This window comes from Coffea arabica, chromosome 10e (assembly GCF_036785885.1).
Source record: "Coffea arabica cultivar ET-39 chromosome 10e, Coffea Arabica ET-39 HiFi, whole genome shotgun sequence".
Taxonomy (NCBI): Eukaryota; Viridiplantae; Streptophyta; class Magnoliopsida; order Gentianales; family Rubiaceae; genus Coffea; species Coffea arabica.
Genome location: NC_092328.1, coordinates 17,466,904 through 17,483,283, shown reverse-complemented (window position 1 = coordinate 17,483,283; position 16,380 = coordinate 17,466,904). Strand labels below are relative to the sequence as shown.

Here is a 16,380-nt window from a genome sequence, read left to right as displayed (position 1 = left end):
AACTTTCTAAAAGTTGTCAGTATTAATAGCACTTTCTTTGACAACTTTGCAGTTGTTGTCACTGATAACATTGTATAGCCGTTAGTGACAACCTAGTCTTGTCACTGTTTGATTTAAAATATTGATTGCTTTTTGCAACTATTACTCCTAATTTTTTGTAATCATTATGTGTTCTCTAATGGTTTTTAACTGTTATATACTTATGAGCCTCCTTATTAGTTTAATTGCCTTGTATATGTAATAATTTCATTAGAATAAAAATAATTAAAAAATAAAAAATTCATTAGTGTAAATAAACTTATGACTACTTAACTTAGAATGATTATTAGTTAATTTGATATGAATATAAATAAGAGTTTTCAAATTGAACTAGCTATCGTAGTGGATAAATCCTAAACTCCATACTTAATTACCTAATACATTTTATGTATTAGTTTAATTGTGCATTTTTTTTCTTATTTGAAGATAATGGATAAATAGTGAAGTTTTGTATTGAATGTTACTTGAATGTGCGCTATTTAAAATGTGCTTTGTTAATTGAATATGCTCTATTTAAAATTTCTACCAATTACAATTTTGACACAGTATGGTTAATAATTTTTGAGACAGTATGGTTAACAACAAATGGTTAATAATACATTAGTAAATTATTTTCAAAAAATTTAATATGTTAGTAAATTCAAATAAAAGTTAAAGTTACAAAATTGATTGAATTAACTAGTACCGAAATTTTGTGACGACAAAATAGTAAAAATGTTGGCGGGGACTCTTTTGTTGAAAATTGGGAGAAAGAAGCACTCTTTAACTCATAGTACTCTCCCGAGAGATACAAGCCACCGTTCCTTTTCCCAAACTCCCCACTCTGACTCTTCACTTTTCTATCTCACATCCCTCAAAGAAGAGAAAACACTCTCCATTTTCCATAAACTCTCGACCAAATATGGATTCCCCAAGCTGAAATCGATTCATTCTCCCCTAACTCTATGGTAAGTCCTCTCATATCTCTCCTTGTTTTTCTTATTTTTCCCCCAATTACGTTGCCCTAATTTTTTTTCTTTTAGATTGTTTGAGTTGTGGGTTCAATAATCTCATAGAAAGATTTAAGTTGTGGGTGCAATAATCTCCTTCTCCGTTGCATTAGTTCTTCCATGTATTAGAGCTTCCATCCTCAATTCTCCAGATTACCAAAAAGCCCATAGACGCTAAGAACTTAAAAAAAAATACAGGAATGGGATTAATTAGGACTGTTTTTCATTCTTGGTAGGTATGTTTTTGGGGTATATTTAGCCCAAAACTACAACGTCCCCATTGTTCTAAAGCTCCGGACTACTAGTTTGGTAATTATCAACCACATTGAAGAAAATTACCGTAAGCCCAAGAATCGACACATTGGTGAGTAGTTGGCCAGCATTTCTGGCGTTATGTTTAGTCCACCAGGTGTTTGATTTGTGTTTGTTTTTTGTTTAGGGGATACCTTTTGGGAGGATTTTTTTGATATAGAGAGAAAGGTGTTTTGCAGGTCTGGGGTTTATAAAATTTAGTGGAAGGATTACGAATTTAGTTATAGATGTTGGAAGAGGGAAATAAGAGAATTTTAAAGAATAAGACACTTCAAATTTTGCAAGTAGAAATGCCCCCAAAGATGGTCAAATGTTTTGTTCAAGTATTCTGCAATCTGTCCAGCATCTTGTATGGTCTATTTTGTCTCATTTAATCCTGTTACTGTCTTGCTGTTGTATTTTTTGCTTGTTAAAAAGTCATCTTTGGAGCATAGATTACTTTTGATTAGCTAAAATGATCTCTGGAACATAGTCATCCTTGGTTGTTAAAAATCATTTACCACTAATTAGCTGAAACACAGATTACGCTTGACTATGCTGATTGTAACGACTATGCTTGACTATCCTTTAACTTTTGAGTTATAATGTTCTATTTAAATTCATAGTTTCAGGCCTTATTAGATCCATCTACATATGTACAATTTGATGTGAATTAGACTCCAAAACCTTAAATTGTTTGTCCTATGATTTGTATTTTTTTTTCTATGCTTGAAGCTGCTGACTTGGGTTCGGTGTCTCAGTAGGAGGTTGTCATTTAGCTACTTATACTGATTATGTCTTTGTATACATGGCTAGAATATATGGGTTCATGCTGCATCAGCTAGTCAAAAAATTGCTGCAGCATCATCAAGGGATGGATTGGCATCTCCTACATCTGTTGAGATGCAAACATATGAGCCTCCCACTGCAGCAGGTTGTATCTAACCAGTCCGTTGGTGGAAATAATACAAATATGAGAGCAAGGATCTTCATGACAATGGAAATGGTTTGTAAGATCTACTTGTAACTGCATTACAACTTAATATATCTCATGTCATGTTTCATTATTTATATTAATAATCTTCTAAATTGTGACAACTTGCTGTATTGTGGTTAAAGGACCCCATTCTGGTTGTTGTCGTTGGTAGTGTAAAATGTTGATCACACTTTCTGCTTCTTTCCCTCATTAGACAAACCTATCCAACAAACTTAGAAAACATTAAATTAGATGTGTTTTGCTACTAGTTTTTGGGGTTGGTTTAGTTTATCTAACAAGCTAATTGGGGCTTTTGTATGGGTACGTAGAACAGGAATAGATGGGATGTTATGTGCTTGATTTGACCCAGTTTTTTTCCTCCTCAAATTGAATATGATTGAGTAGGCTGGGTATGTGTCATATGGAGGGGTTGTTCACGACTAGAAATCTGCTTCGGTTATTCTTTTTCAGACTTGGGATTTGATGTTGTATAGTTTAAGATGTATAATTTTAGGAATGGCTTAAATTAATTGGAGCTTTCTTTTGCATCTTTTGTAATGGTACATAATCTATCTTGTTTTTAATGAATTGTTGTTATTTGTTCCTGACATGGACTTTAGTGAAAATGTGTTTTATTTGATTGGGTTTTCATTGTTGGTATTTGGCAAATTTAAGTTTCCATACATAGTGCTCTGTCTTCGGTATAATATTACATGTTCTTATTCTTGATGTTAGGATAAAGGGCTGCATAAACATGGATAGGAGCTGGATGTCAATTAAGAATTACCTAGATCCTAAATATTTAGATGGAGTCAATGAACCTAAATATTTAGGAGGAGAGTTGAATGAAACTCAGGTCTGCGTCAAGCTACAAAACCTGATGCATAGCAGCCTGCATCAGCCTGCAAACCTGATGTACAACAAACAATAAGTGTCCATCAACGTTTTCCAGCAACTTTATACCAAGAATTCCATCGGTTAAGCTAGAAAGTATTTTAACAGTGGTGCGGTTTACTACCCAAGTTCCAGCCATTAAAAGCAGATGTTTTGCCCACTCTAAATTTCACATGCAACTCCAGATAGTGAACATGCTAACATACTTCCTGAGTTCAGTTCATTTACACTTGATCAGGCAAGAAAATTGAAAGGAACTGCCTTTACACTACTTCGGTCCAAGCTGATAAGTTTCTAGGAAAGAAACTAGCTTTACTACCTAGCTTTACTTCGGTCCAACCTCAACTCTTCCATGCATCAGAATTCGTCTAGAATATATACGTAGAAGGTGATGGTGTTTTAGCTATATTATCTGGTCTTTTCTACCCGACACTTCAAGCGTAGATCAGTTCACCCCTCAACCTTCTCCTCGGCTGGAAAAGAATGAGAATTTCTGGTGTCTTTTTGGCTGTAAATGGAGCTGGACTCTGGTTTCCTCTCTTGGTTGAAGTAGAAGCAGAAGCTTTGTTTTCTCTCTTTCTCAAATCTTTCCCTCAGGAAGACAATTTTCCTCCACTCCCTTAGCTCTCTCTCTTGTTTATCTCTCGGCCTTAGCGTTTAGGAAAGCTTAGATTACTTCTTTTTGGTGGGAAGTGGTAGACAGGAGGTTATAAGGTGCATTCCCTCGGTTCTACTGCCTAAACCGACCTTTATTCATTTCTCAATGCACCGCTTCTACTAGCAGCTTTAGGAGCTGTTTCCATTGTTTTTTTTTCCTTCACTCACCGCCCCAAATTCAGCTAACTTCCACACTTCACCGCTTAGCTTCTATTAGGTGTTTGTGTTCGGTTCAATGAAATGCATTTTTTTCTCTCGTGGTTTCTACATTCTGATAACTCAAAATGACCGCATGGTAGTTAGTCTAGGATTTTAAGGTTTGTTTGGTCTTTTAGTTGTAGTTTAATTGCTCTCCAAGGCCTAAAATTTTTATGATTTTCATGTATGAATTCCTAACTTCATCTGTATTTTCATGGAAAATTTTTTACATTAATCTAGTCGATTTTGACATATTTAGTTTTAAGAAATACTTATTAGACATGTTCTAGTTAAACTTCTAATGTATGTTACGTGCCTAGTTGTCGCGCCCCACTTTTTGATTATGAGTGTTGTGGTGTGTGAGTAGTGTAGAATATGTGAACGTGTGTAAATGAAAACAAAAGGCCATGGGACTTAAAAATGTGACGATTTGGCCAAATGAAGTTCAAAAAGGGTTTTTGAAAAATGGAGTCGCCACTTGGTATAGGGTTAGGGTGTACCAAGTCACCCAAAAATGATTTTTGTTTTTGAATGAAAAAGTAAATAAACCCTTTTAGAGAACTTTTGGGTCTACGTAACCAAAAGAGGGATCGGGGGTCACATTTGACGAAGGGGAAGGCAAGGATAAAAATCCAAGGCACCCCTTCGACCTAGCCAAGGCTAGTTGCGTGACTTAAACCAATTTTTCCTAATTTTTCTACCCAAGGTATGTATCGCGTGTTGGATATGTCTATATGAATGCAAAAACCTAGACCTAGGGGGACATGGGAGAAATTTCTCTTCAAAGGTTGAGTGGTGCCAATCACATTAATTGTGAAGCCCAATAATGATCCTTTGGAGAGGTCACATGTAATCCTAAATGACGTAAAAATGAGTGGAATGCATGCCATGTGAAAGTGTGAGTTTGTGTGAAGTGAGAAAAATGATAAAAGTAATAAGATATAAGTGGAGGTGTGCAAATGTCTTTGCAAGGTAAGGTAAGTAAAGAATAATAGGGTGAAAATACCATAAGGTGCATGTGTGCGAGTGATATGGTATAGAGTGTAAGTAGTTGAATAAAACGTGTAAAATGAAAGTAGTGTGAAGTGAGAATGTGGAAAAAGGGATAGAATATAAAGTAGAAGTGTATGAATGAAATGCATGAATCCTATAGGAATGCAAGCAAAACGGGTACGGGGACTCCTAACTTTGTGACTTGATTTTTCCTTTGATAGAGGGAATATAAGCGTGCTAAGGCTTAGAAAAAGCCACACTCGTCTATATCCCATATTTAAGGGGACTCTTCAGGCAAATGTACCCTAACTAGCATGAGATGCAAGACCTAAAGTGAGGGGAAAGGGGAATCGAGGAGCATGCCAAATGATAAAACTAAGAAAAATGCATGACATGTAGTGAACATGCAAACATGTACTAACGAGGGGAAATCCCTAAGGGTCTAGCGTTGGACTAGCCCATTCTATGAATTCCGACTAGCGTTGGACTAGCGGAAACGTACATTCATCCATCACATTCATTCATGACTATGGAAAGCGAGTAGGCATGCCAAACATTCATAAACACATAGCATATAACATTTAGCATGCTCGACTAGATGTAAGGCCCTAACAAAGCAAATTAACACGTAGTAACTAAGCATGCAAGACACATAAGACAATTAAAGCCCTAACTATTACATTTGCTAGCTAGGCACATGACTTCGATAGGTCTTCATTGAATGCTCCTCCAAGCCCTATCTATTACATTAGGGAGACCCTACTACAATCTAAAAGGGGGAAAAGGAATAAAATAATTAAATCCCTAACTATTACAAGCCAAGAGGTGTACACATACCCCATAAAGAATAACTTAAATAAAAAGCAAAAGTAAATGACATAAATAAAAGAAATTAAAGAAAGGCAAAGAAAGCGAAGTAGACATGCATATTCACATAACACGTAGGAGCACGTAGGGTCAAATGAAGTGCAAATAAGGGATAGAGTGTACCTCCCTCGAATCGATGCCTTAAATGGAGTGAAATCACTTATTTATCCTCCAAAATAAAAGAAATGGTCAAGGTACCAATTTATTTGGGAAATTTAAAGGAAATAGGCAATCACAAGCTCACTTGATCGTAAAGTCCCTAAAGTCATGACTTAAGCGCAATTGAAACAAAGCATGGTAGTTAATTGAAGCAAACAAGCAATGAAGTTGCACAAATTAAAATTATCAAGGACCAATTTGATGAAATTCTTTAATTGATTGGGTCCTAGTGGAACAAGGAGAGACTTGGGGGCCAAAGTACAATTTTTCAGAATTTATTTCATGCATGCAAGTGAAATCTACCAGCGAACCAACGCTTTCTTTGCTTCATTTTCTACTGCGAGATACCAACAAGAAAATCTTAAACCTCATCTGATGTTCTGCAACCATGATTGGTACAAGATCCGTCATGCAAAACAAGTAAGAAAATCCAGCTTGTGGATTGTTGCGGAAATGAAAGCTAATCGCAGCTTCATGCAACTTTCAGCAATCAGAAAACTATTTTTATCAAGCCTTCGATCATGGCTCAAGCATTTTAAACCCAAACACACAAACCCGACACCAAATCATTCCATTTCTTCCCTTCAACTCCTGATTAAACATGCAGTTTACACATAAAGATTCATGGAGCAGCCACGGAAGAGAAAACATCAAGGAAAACGCAGCAGATTTTTACTTCTTTCACTTCAGCTTAGACATATTCGTACCACATAACCCAAGAAACCAAACATGCTTGATTTATGCAACTTTGGATCATTAACATGTAAACCCAACATCACTTTTTGATTTTCTTTCAAAGCATTCGGTCAGAAAAACAAACCAGAGAGTGAAACAAACCCGAATAGCAGGATTCTAACCAACTTCAATGATAGTCATGACTTTCAAATCAGATTTTCATGTTCATTGACCCAACTCAAATGCGTGAACTTGGGACAGGGAGAGAGGAATGCGAAATGCAGATTGAGCTTAGCAAATCATAGCCATAATCGTTTAATAACAGAAACAACACAGCCGGGTCAAAGTTTGCATTTTTATTGCTGATTTTAACTAGGACCGAAAATAGAAACATAGATTATGGGAACAAAACAGGCAGCGGAATTCTTGGTTGCGGAAAAGGATAAAAGAATAGGCTACCTTGAGAAATGATTAAGCTTCTCAATAGACCAACGAAACCTGCTGCAAATTTCCTCAGAGCGTGAAATACTCCAGCAGCGACCAACTCGTTGCTTAGAGGCTAGATTCAGTTGTCTTGGAGCAGCGACCATCTTTCTGAAGTCCTCGCCGCCGGAACTCTTCCTCCTCCTGGGCTCTTTGGCCACAAAACCCTCGTTCTGGCTTTCGCTTCCAAAACCCCAACCACTGTTTACTCTCTTCTCTCCACTTCCAGCCGTCAACCAAACTCCCTCGCCGTTCCTTTTCGTTTCAGCCCTCGCTTTTTAGCCGCCCACTCTCCTGCTTTTCTCTCTTCGAAACCTATCTCCCCAAATCCTCCCCCTGGCTGCGGTTACTGCCCAAATGCCAAACACCTTCACCAACCCCTCCTTTAGTTTTTCCTTTGCTCAGCCTCCCAGAGCTCTCGGTTCTTTTCTTTTTTAGCTCCCCTCTTGCTGTGTTTCTATTCCCCGATCCTCTCTCCCAGTTCTCTCTATCCGTCCCCCCCTTGCGGCTGTAGTTTTCCATTCTATTTATATGGGGCCTTCAACCCTAGAACCCCCCAGCACACTCTTCTATAATTGCAGCCAAAGGGCTCCTGAGCCCTTACTTGCAAGCTGCGGACGAACGCAGCTTGCATGAAATTTTTCCCCCTTTTTTTTTTTTTTTTTTTTTGAAGAGTAATACAATAATAAAATAAAATAACAAAATTAATATTAAGTAACGACAACCATATAAAAAACTAGGAATAAGAGATAAAAAAAAATGAAATGCTAATTAATTTTTCTTTTTCTTCATTTTTCGTTTTTCATCATTTTTCTTTCTTTTTCTTTTTTTTTTTTCTTCTTTAGATCAAAAATAACTAAACATATTTTTTGAATGCCTTTCTCCTTTCCTTTTTCCCTTTTTTTTCAACAAATTCTATGATAAAAACTCAAAAATAAAAATAAAACTAGAAACTAAAACTAAAAAACGAACACGACAAATAAAAAACTAAAACTGAAATTACACCAAAATTTGGTGTCTACACTAGTAATATTTGCAATTAACACAATTTACGATATATACGTCATATATTTATTTAATTTGTAAAATTTTTTTCTAATATCACAGTAAATAAAATAAAATATTTTAGGGTGTACACTTAATTTCTCGGGTTCTCACAGCTTTTGCCAATACTATATTGTTTCAATAGCCGTTTGCAATGAACTTTACTTGAATTGAAGCTATGTACACAGCCAATTGATTAACAATGATTTATTATGTACTTAATTTGTTATGTTCATGTGAATCAATTGCATTTTTGGGTAGATAAGCTAATCAAAGTTACTTTTACTTTGATGTTTTGCTCGTCTCCACATTTACAACTTATTTTTCTTCCTTAATGCAGAAAATGGCTGTTCATTCAACCTTTTTGGAAGATCAATGAATATTACTGAAATTTCCAACACTAGAGTCCATGCCTTTGACTGACCGACATTGGAGATGAACATGTCTTTTGTTCATGCAGCTCACTTACAAGTTTTCTATTTCTTTATTTCAGTAGTCTTTTGTAAAATGACCTTAATTTGATGTAAAATTTGGGATGCTAGACCCCTTATAGAAACATTTATTTTGCGATGTAAAACTTATATGACATTTGGAGATAATTTGTGGTATATTGGCATGCAGCTTCTAATGCAATTACAACTTTTATTTGTTTTTTAATGGCATGCAAGATATATTATTTTTCATTTTTAGATATAATTGTAGCAGGAAAAACTTCAAAATTCATGGTGATAAAGTGTTGCCACTGAATCAGAATTCTCCATTGATAACAACCTGTTGTTATAGAATTAAAAAATGTTTAGTGACAACAAAAGTTGTCAGTAATTGGTCTATACCAATGACAACTATGAATTAGTTTTAGTGACGACATTGCTTTGTACATCATTGACAAGATACTATGTCATCACTAAAAGTACAATAATTATTGATGAAACTAGTTGTCACAAAACAGTCCCATTCACTGACGACTTTTAGAATCGTCACTATGTACTTTTACCGACGGGCCTTCAGTGACGACTCTGTGACAACTAGAAAGTTGTCAATAAAAGTTATCAGTGACGACTTTTTATTTTTTTGTGACAAAAATGGCTTGTCATTGAAGACCAATTTTCTTGTAGTGTTCTTACCCTTATGCATGAATTCCATCTTTAGGTCAGCAAAGTTCCACTTGACTTCTCCTAAGGTGGAAAGTCACTGCACACCTAGCACTACTTCACAGCCCCTTACAGGCAAGACCAATACATCTCCTTCAAATTCTTGCACTTGTATTCTCCACTGAAACCTTGGGCATAATGTGGTGGTTGTAAGAGAATTTTTATCTACTACTACCACCTTGATAGGAGCAATCTGCACTGTTTTAAGGCCAAACCTTTTCACCACGTCTGGCTGCAAAAAATTGTGAGAACTCCCACATTCTATGAGGTTATTAAAGGCCTTCTTACCAATATTGCCGTGTATCCTCATAGTTTTGAAATTGGGAACCTTCAAACTGCACATAGCATTGGCTGATATTTGAGCCAAGTTGCCTTCTTTCAAAGTCTCCACTCCATCCCCTTTAGTAACTGCTTCCTCCTGGATCTCTTCCAATTCCTCAATGTATTCAATCATATACAGTTGCCTCTTCTTGCATTAATACTTCTCATTGCACCAATAACACAATCCTTTTGCTCTTCTTTCATCCATTTCTGAGACATTTAAGAATTGAGAGGCTTTTTTTATCCTTTCAAAATATTTCCCTTTTTTTCTCCAAGTCTAGACAATAGAGGGGTGTCACTAGTACTAACACTTCCAAGATGATTGTGTCTGAAGTTAGTACTAATAGAGTGAGGACTGGAAAATTTTGGGGATCCATTATATTTGTTTTGCCTCAATGAGTTCTAAATCTTAGCTTTCTCTATTTTTACCAAACCCACAACATGTTGTAGATATCGGCTCATCAACATTCTCACAGCTAATTGGATCTCCTCCTTCAAGCCCCTTATAAAGCAACTCACTACATGTTGTTTAGGGAGATCCACCTTGTTAAGCAATTCTTCAAATGAATATTGATATTCCTTTACTGACCTGATCTGTCAAGGCTCTTAAGGTTTCCCATGGGATTATCATAAAGACAATCTCCAAACCTTGATACCAACGCTCTCACATACTCCTCCCAAGATGGTGGATCTCTTGAGATCCTGGCCTTTATAAAAACTTGATGCCATTGAAGGGCCTTACCCTCCAAATGCATAGCTGTTATTCTAGCCTTAGCCTCCAATGGAGTTTCATCTATTTCAAAAAACTGATCACATTTGTACAACCAGTTCTTGAAATCTTTTCCTCCAAATTTGGGGAATTCGATGTGAGAAAACCTTGTGGGAGCCTGATAGCTCCCCCCACAGCTGGCCTGCTAACCATTTTCAGATACATGTGGTGATCCTTGCAATCATTCGCTTCGCTGATTGCAGATTTCCAAAACCAGATTCTTGATAGCTCCTAGTTCCCTTTCAAATTGCTCTTTCTGCTCTCTCAACAAATTCTTAACAGTTTCTTCAATCTTCCTAGTTTCTTGACCTCTAGTGCCTTCTGCCATTTTCTCTACTTTCTTCAAGATCTGAGCTAAGATTACCTAGCTCTAATACCACTAATACAAAAGGTAGAAAAGGTCACAATCCACACCAAGAGGAATGAAAAAAATGAAGAACATTCCTCAAAGATGATGGACAAATTGTATTAATGAGCCAGAGAATACAAGAAGATGAGTGTAGTAAGAATTGAATTCTGAAAATGACAAAAGCTAACTTCCTTCATTGCTACTAGCCTTTTATTCTTGTGGCCTTCACAAAGTTAGTTACAAAAATGATATTGATAGTTATAACTAACTAACTGCTATGTGACCGCCTCTTTGTTTCTTGCTCTACACATGATTGTAACAAATATCCCAGTATCACATATTACAATATTGCTCCCTACACTTTATGGTAATTACACTTACAGACTGATTTCCAATTGTATCACCATTCTTCTTAATTGCACTTTATTAATTACAAATAGATAAACTGAGCATAATAATGCAATCAAATGGCATAAAGGATCTGCATCTTTAGATTGTAGGAACATGAAGGAATGCATTATATACCTCAGCTTTGGTTATAATAATTGTTCTCCGACATGGTAGATAAAGCTTATACCCTTGGAATCTTATAGACCAATCTACCACTTCAAAGTTGATCATAGCAGCAAGTGCAAATTTGCAATCTTCCGGCACCTTCAAGAAAACCTATTCAAACCAAATTTTTTCTTTGTGAATTAGAAATTATAGTAGCCCTAATCTACCATTTGATTTGAATCATTAAAGTGTTCAGTTTTCTGCTAATTTTCTTCTCATAGCAGCAGTTAAATATTGGGAATTTCTTCACAAATTTGAGGGAAAACGCCTTTTATATCCCTTGTTATTACAACAAATGAAGACAAAAAATTCCAATATCCATAAATATTGTGAAATCCAAGAATATACCTCTGATACTTTGAAGATGTGAGAAAGTTCTTTAAAAAAATTCATCGACCCACCAGCAAAGCCTCAATAAATCTCAATGGGAGTGCAAAACTTCACTTTTCATGAAGTTGAAGAAGTTGAGGCCTTATTTCCCCAATTTGGATTTCGTCAGAAATTTCTTAGATTTAAGGAGTAGAATGAATACAGTACAGAGGGTCTCGCTTTCCTTAGTTCATTATTTTTTTTCTTCTCACTTTTTTACTATTAGCGGGTAATGAGTTCTCCAAACACAGTCTTGTTACTACTCCTCAATTTTCAATTTTCTTTTCCCAATATGAAACAATGTCGCATTGTTATCCCAATAAGAACTCAATCGTGGCTTTATCCTGACTGTCTTTTTATCCCAACTTAATCCTGATTGCGAAATTGTCACAAATGGAATGTGACTCAAATTGTGTGGCCCGGCCCCGCTGTAGCTGAACGTTAGAGATGGTCTGTTTGTGCGTTGGCCGCTGGATTTATTGGCTTTGAATGCTCGCCGTTGATTCACTTTCGGCGTTCAATTCAAATCAAAACCCGCTCTACCTTTAGGCAGGAGAGTTCCTCGCCTAAGTGCATTTGGTTTTCCTTCGTTGTGATGTTCCTATTCGCCCAGATTCCTTTTGCATCTTTTGCTTTGTGCTTGGGTTCCACGATAGCTATATTTTTCTCTCTTATTCTATTGGTGTTTTCCGGGTGCATGTATTATTCCATCAGTTACGTGAAGCAAATTTCTCTGCTTGGAGATTGGACTCATGCAAATATATGTCTTTCTGTATCTTTTTGATCGTGCATGCTTTTGCCAATGCTTCGAATGATATTTTCTTGCCTTATCCGTCTGTTGGTTTCATCTTTTGTACTCTTCTGCTGCGGTGTGCTTTAGGTTTGGCTGCTGATTATATGCTGAATTTTTTGGCATGGATGCATGCTATGTTTTTGGTTTCTGGTAGTTTCATTTGTATTTTTATATGATATTTCCATGACCCGCCTACATGTTGCTTGTGACTTATTATGGTTTTAGAATTACGATTATATTAAGGTGCCTTGGCTTAGTTCAGCTGTCATGACACTATGGATTATGTAGATCAAAAGGAATTTCAGTGTTAATTAATGGTGTCGCTTATTAGTTGAATTCATTGTATGGCGTCCATGTTTGCCGTTGAGGTTTACATGTTTATTGATATTATTCTTAGATCAATGGACTCAAGTGACTTATATATCATATTCGTTTTTCTTTTCTTTTCTTTTTTTTGAAAAAAATGATTGAAAGCTATTTTAGTTCATTTATCTATTCATCCATGTAGCTTAGTATAATTTTATACCTTCGCACTTAACAATCAATCTCCTCATTTAAATACAAGGAAAAAAAGAAAATACTAGAATAATGCCTGGTCACCCTCGCGCTCTAGCGCAAGGCCACCAACTGTATTTGTAAAAAATTACGGATTAAACAACTACGACTTAATGTCATCATAGAAAGTCTCTCAAGTGATGTATTGTTTTATCAATTTGTATCAGAATTGATGGCATGGACCACTTAATTAATGACTGGTTTGATTAGTCCATCTCCAAGAATATGCCAGCCAAAAATTGACAAATTACTAAATAAGTTCCACACAGTCTATTAAGCAGATGATCTTGCAATTGTTCTTCATTGAAGTGAACGAGTACATACATAAAAAAAGTTTGAACTTTGCTTTTTGAAAACTCTTTTACAATATTTGTATGGATCTATACTTCTTTCTATGTTGAACATATCTTTCAGCACATTCAATGAGACTTGATAAACTCTTTCTTTTTTTTCAGTTAACTTTTTTATAAGCAAAACATTTTGGAGGTTTTTAATCTATAAAAAGGTTGAAGCTAAAAGAAGAATAAACAGATATGTCAAGAATTTGATCTCTTCAAAAGTTTGCATCCTTTGAAAAAGAGGTTCGAGCACTAAAAAAAATATGGGATAATTTCAGAAACCTCCCTTGAGATTTTTAACAATTGCACCTAGTTCTCTTGAGGTTTGAAAAATTACACGTACCTCTCCTAAGTTTATCATTTTGGTAACAAATAATCGAATTTTTAAATGAATAATCCAAAATACCCTTATGAAATTGTGAAGTTCATTTTATTTTCTTATAAAATTATTTAAAAACTATGGAACATGCATAAAATCTCAAATTCATTTTTAACCATCATCTCTACTATTTAAAATTTTTCATATTATGAATTCTCAAATTAGTGCCATTATCTCCTAACCATTACCACCATCAATCCCTAAATTCTAAAACCTCAATCCAAATTAAGAAAAAAAAAAAGCACTGTTAAATTCAAAAGATTTCAATAACTGCATTAATACACCATCCTATCCCTAAAAAATTGGAGTACCAATACCAGCCCTATCCTTTTTAAACCAAACTTATATCTTCTTCTATTCATCTTCAGATGCTCCAAGTAAAGCTAAAATTAATTTGTAATATGTTATAATTGTGTTTAGGACATAATCGATTATTCAACGAGTGAATTTTATTTTTGTTTCCATTAAATATCTAATTGTGTTCTGCATTCATATGAACAAGATTAGGAGTACATTATTTAATTAGATGAAAAATATTAATATGTTAAGGCTATTATGGTCATTTTTTAGGGTCAAGGGAAGTAAGTATAATATTAAAAACCTTAAGTTTATTAGGTGAAATTGTCAAAAACCTCAATGGAGGTTTCTGAAATTATCCCAAAAAATATAAATATATAAAGTGAATTATATATAGTGCAACAATAACCCCAATTGGATGACCTTTATTAGTTTCTCTGAAAGGACAAATAAGTTGAAAACTCTTTTTTGAGCTAAGATTTATTGTAATCATTTTTTAATCGCTTTGCCTTAAAATTTGACGTGAATCTATATTTCTTTCTCCAAAGACATTCTTTGACATTATAATGTTTGTCATAAGTTAAAACATTTGAATGGCTTTTAAATAAAAAAAAATATGAAGTTAAAAGAAAAATTAATAGACCAACAGAAATCCAACACCCACAGCTCATTCATCGTTGTATTCCCGACTTCCTTTCCAAAACAACTCCATCGAAGATCCCAACTCTATCTTGAGAGAGAGAGAGAGCAGCCGTGTTCTGGTCCTCCTCTTCCTCCTCCGCCAAGAAAGATACTAAAAAACTACATCGAGGGCAACCAGAAGGAGGATTTCATCTTGCCCTTTGTCGTATTTTTTTTTTTTTCCATTTGATGCATCTCCTTCTGATAAGGACAAAGCTGTGCATGGGTGCATTCTTGAGACCTAAAGAATCCGCCAACTATTTTACTAAAACCAAAATGGTCCCTCTTCTTTAATTTTGACCAGATTAGTCCTCTCACTAAATATTTATAACCACTTAAAACCTTTCATGGCGAGCCAGCCAAATTTGCAAGGTTTTTAAAAGTTGACCGGTTTGACTTGGGGCAAAATAGCCAACAAACAATTTGTCAGTCTTATTGGTTATGGAAACGAGGGAAACGAAAAGGCAAGGAGTTCAAAATTGGGAATCTTGGGCCCAAAAACCTAATCCCAAAAGTGAGCTCGATAAGGAGGTCATTCACAGGAAAATCGAAAAGTTGCGGCTAACTTTGCAGCAGTAGGTTAGATCGAATTGAAAGTTTAAAAGTACGCGAATTTGGCGAGGGGACCTCAGCAAACGATGGCGTCCAGTAAAAAAAAATGCTACCAAGTCAAGACTGATTTTTGGTGGATATTAGGGACAATGAATTTGCATATTTTGTACTCTAGCGGAAGTGATGGAAGACTAGTACCTGAATTTCCATAGTGCATCTATTGACTGACTTTGTTTAGCAGTGGCAATGACTTTTGTATTTAAACTTAGCTACTGACATTTAGCTTTCCAGAAATAAAGTTTTTTCTGGCTTTTTGCTTCTATGTTGGCTGTAATTACTCAATTCCATCACAACTTGTTCATTGGAAATATGTAATGGCAGATTCTATCTTCTTTGTCCAATTCCCTTTTAAAAGTTTTTTCTGGCTTTTGACTTCTATGTTGTCTGTAATTACTCAATTCCATCATAACTTGTTCATTGGAAATATGGAATGGGAGATTCCATCTTCTTTGTCCAATTGCCTTTTATTTCCACACATTATATGACTATGTCATGGCCAGATTACATAGTGCTTATTTCATGCTTATATACTATGTCGGCAAAATCATGCCACTAATATTCAAAGTAAAGACGTCAAACAAGAGTCATGTATAATACTGCAGCCTTTTCTTTTTCTTATTTCATGTACTTCAAGTCCTCCAACAAGTTTACTAAAACCAAAACGTTTGCTACCTGTCGGTTCAGATTGGTGAAATTTTAGACAGTTCGAAAATTTTTGGTGGTACTACCGGATAGGGCTGTAAGTGGTTACAAATATTTAGTTGGAGGACTAATCTGGCCAAAATTAAAGAAGAGGGACCATTTTACTTTTAGAAAAATAGTTGGAGGACCTTTGAGGTCAATTTGCTCACGTTTTTTTTTTTTTCTTGTTGATAACGAACCTTTCGGCTAAGAAAACTGCTGTGTACATATTTATAAAAGGGAAAACTGTTATGAAATAATTATA

The 16,380-nt window shown here is 35.4% G+C and overlaps 1 long non-coding RNA gene across 1 annotated transcript; it reads left to right on the top strand.

The window, feature by feature from the left end:
- Positions 1 to 803: 803 nt before the first annotated feature.
- LOC140015489 (uncharacterized) lies at positions 804 to 8,922 on the top strand. Its single transcript, XR_011822118.1, has 3 exons — positions 804 to 986; positions 2,136 to 2,325; positions 8,606 to 8,922. It is a non-coding gene; the product is annotated as an uncharacterized lncRNA (long non-coding RNA).
- Positions 8,923 to 16,380: the final 7,458 nt, after the last annotated feature.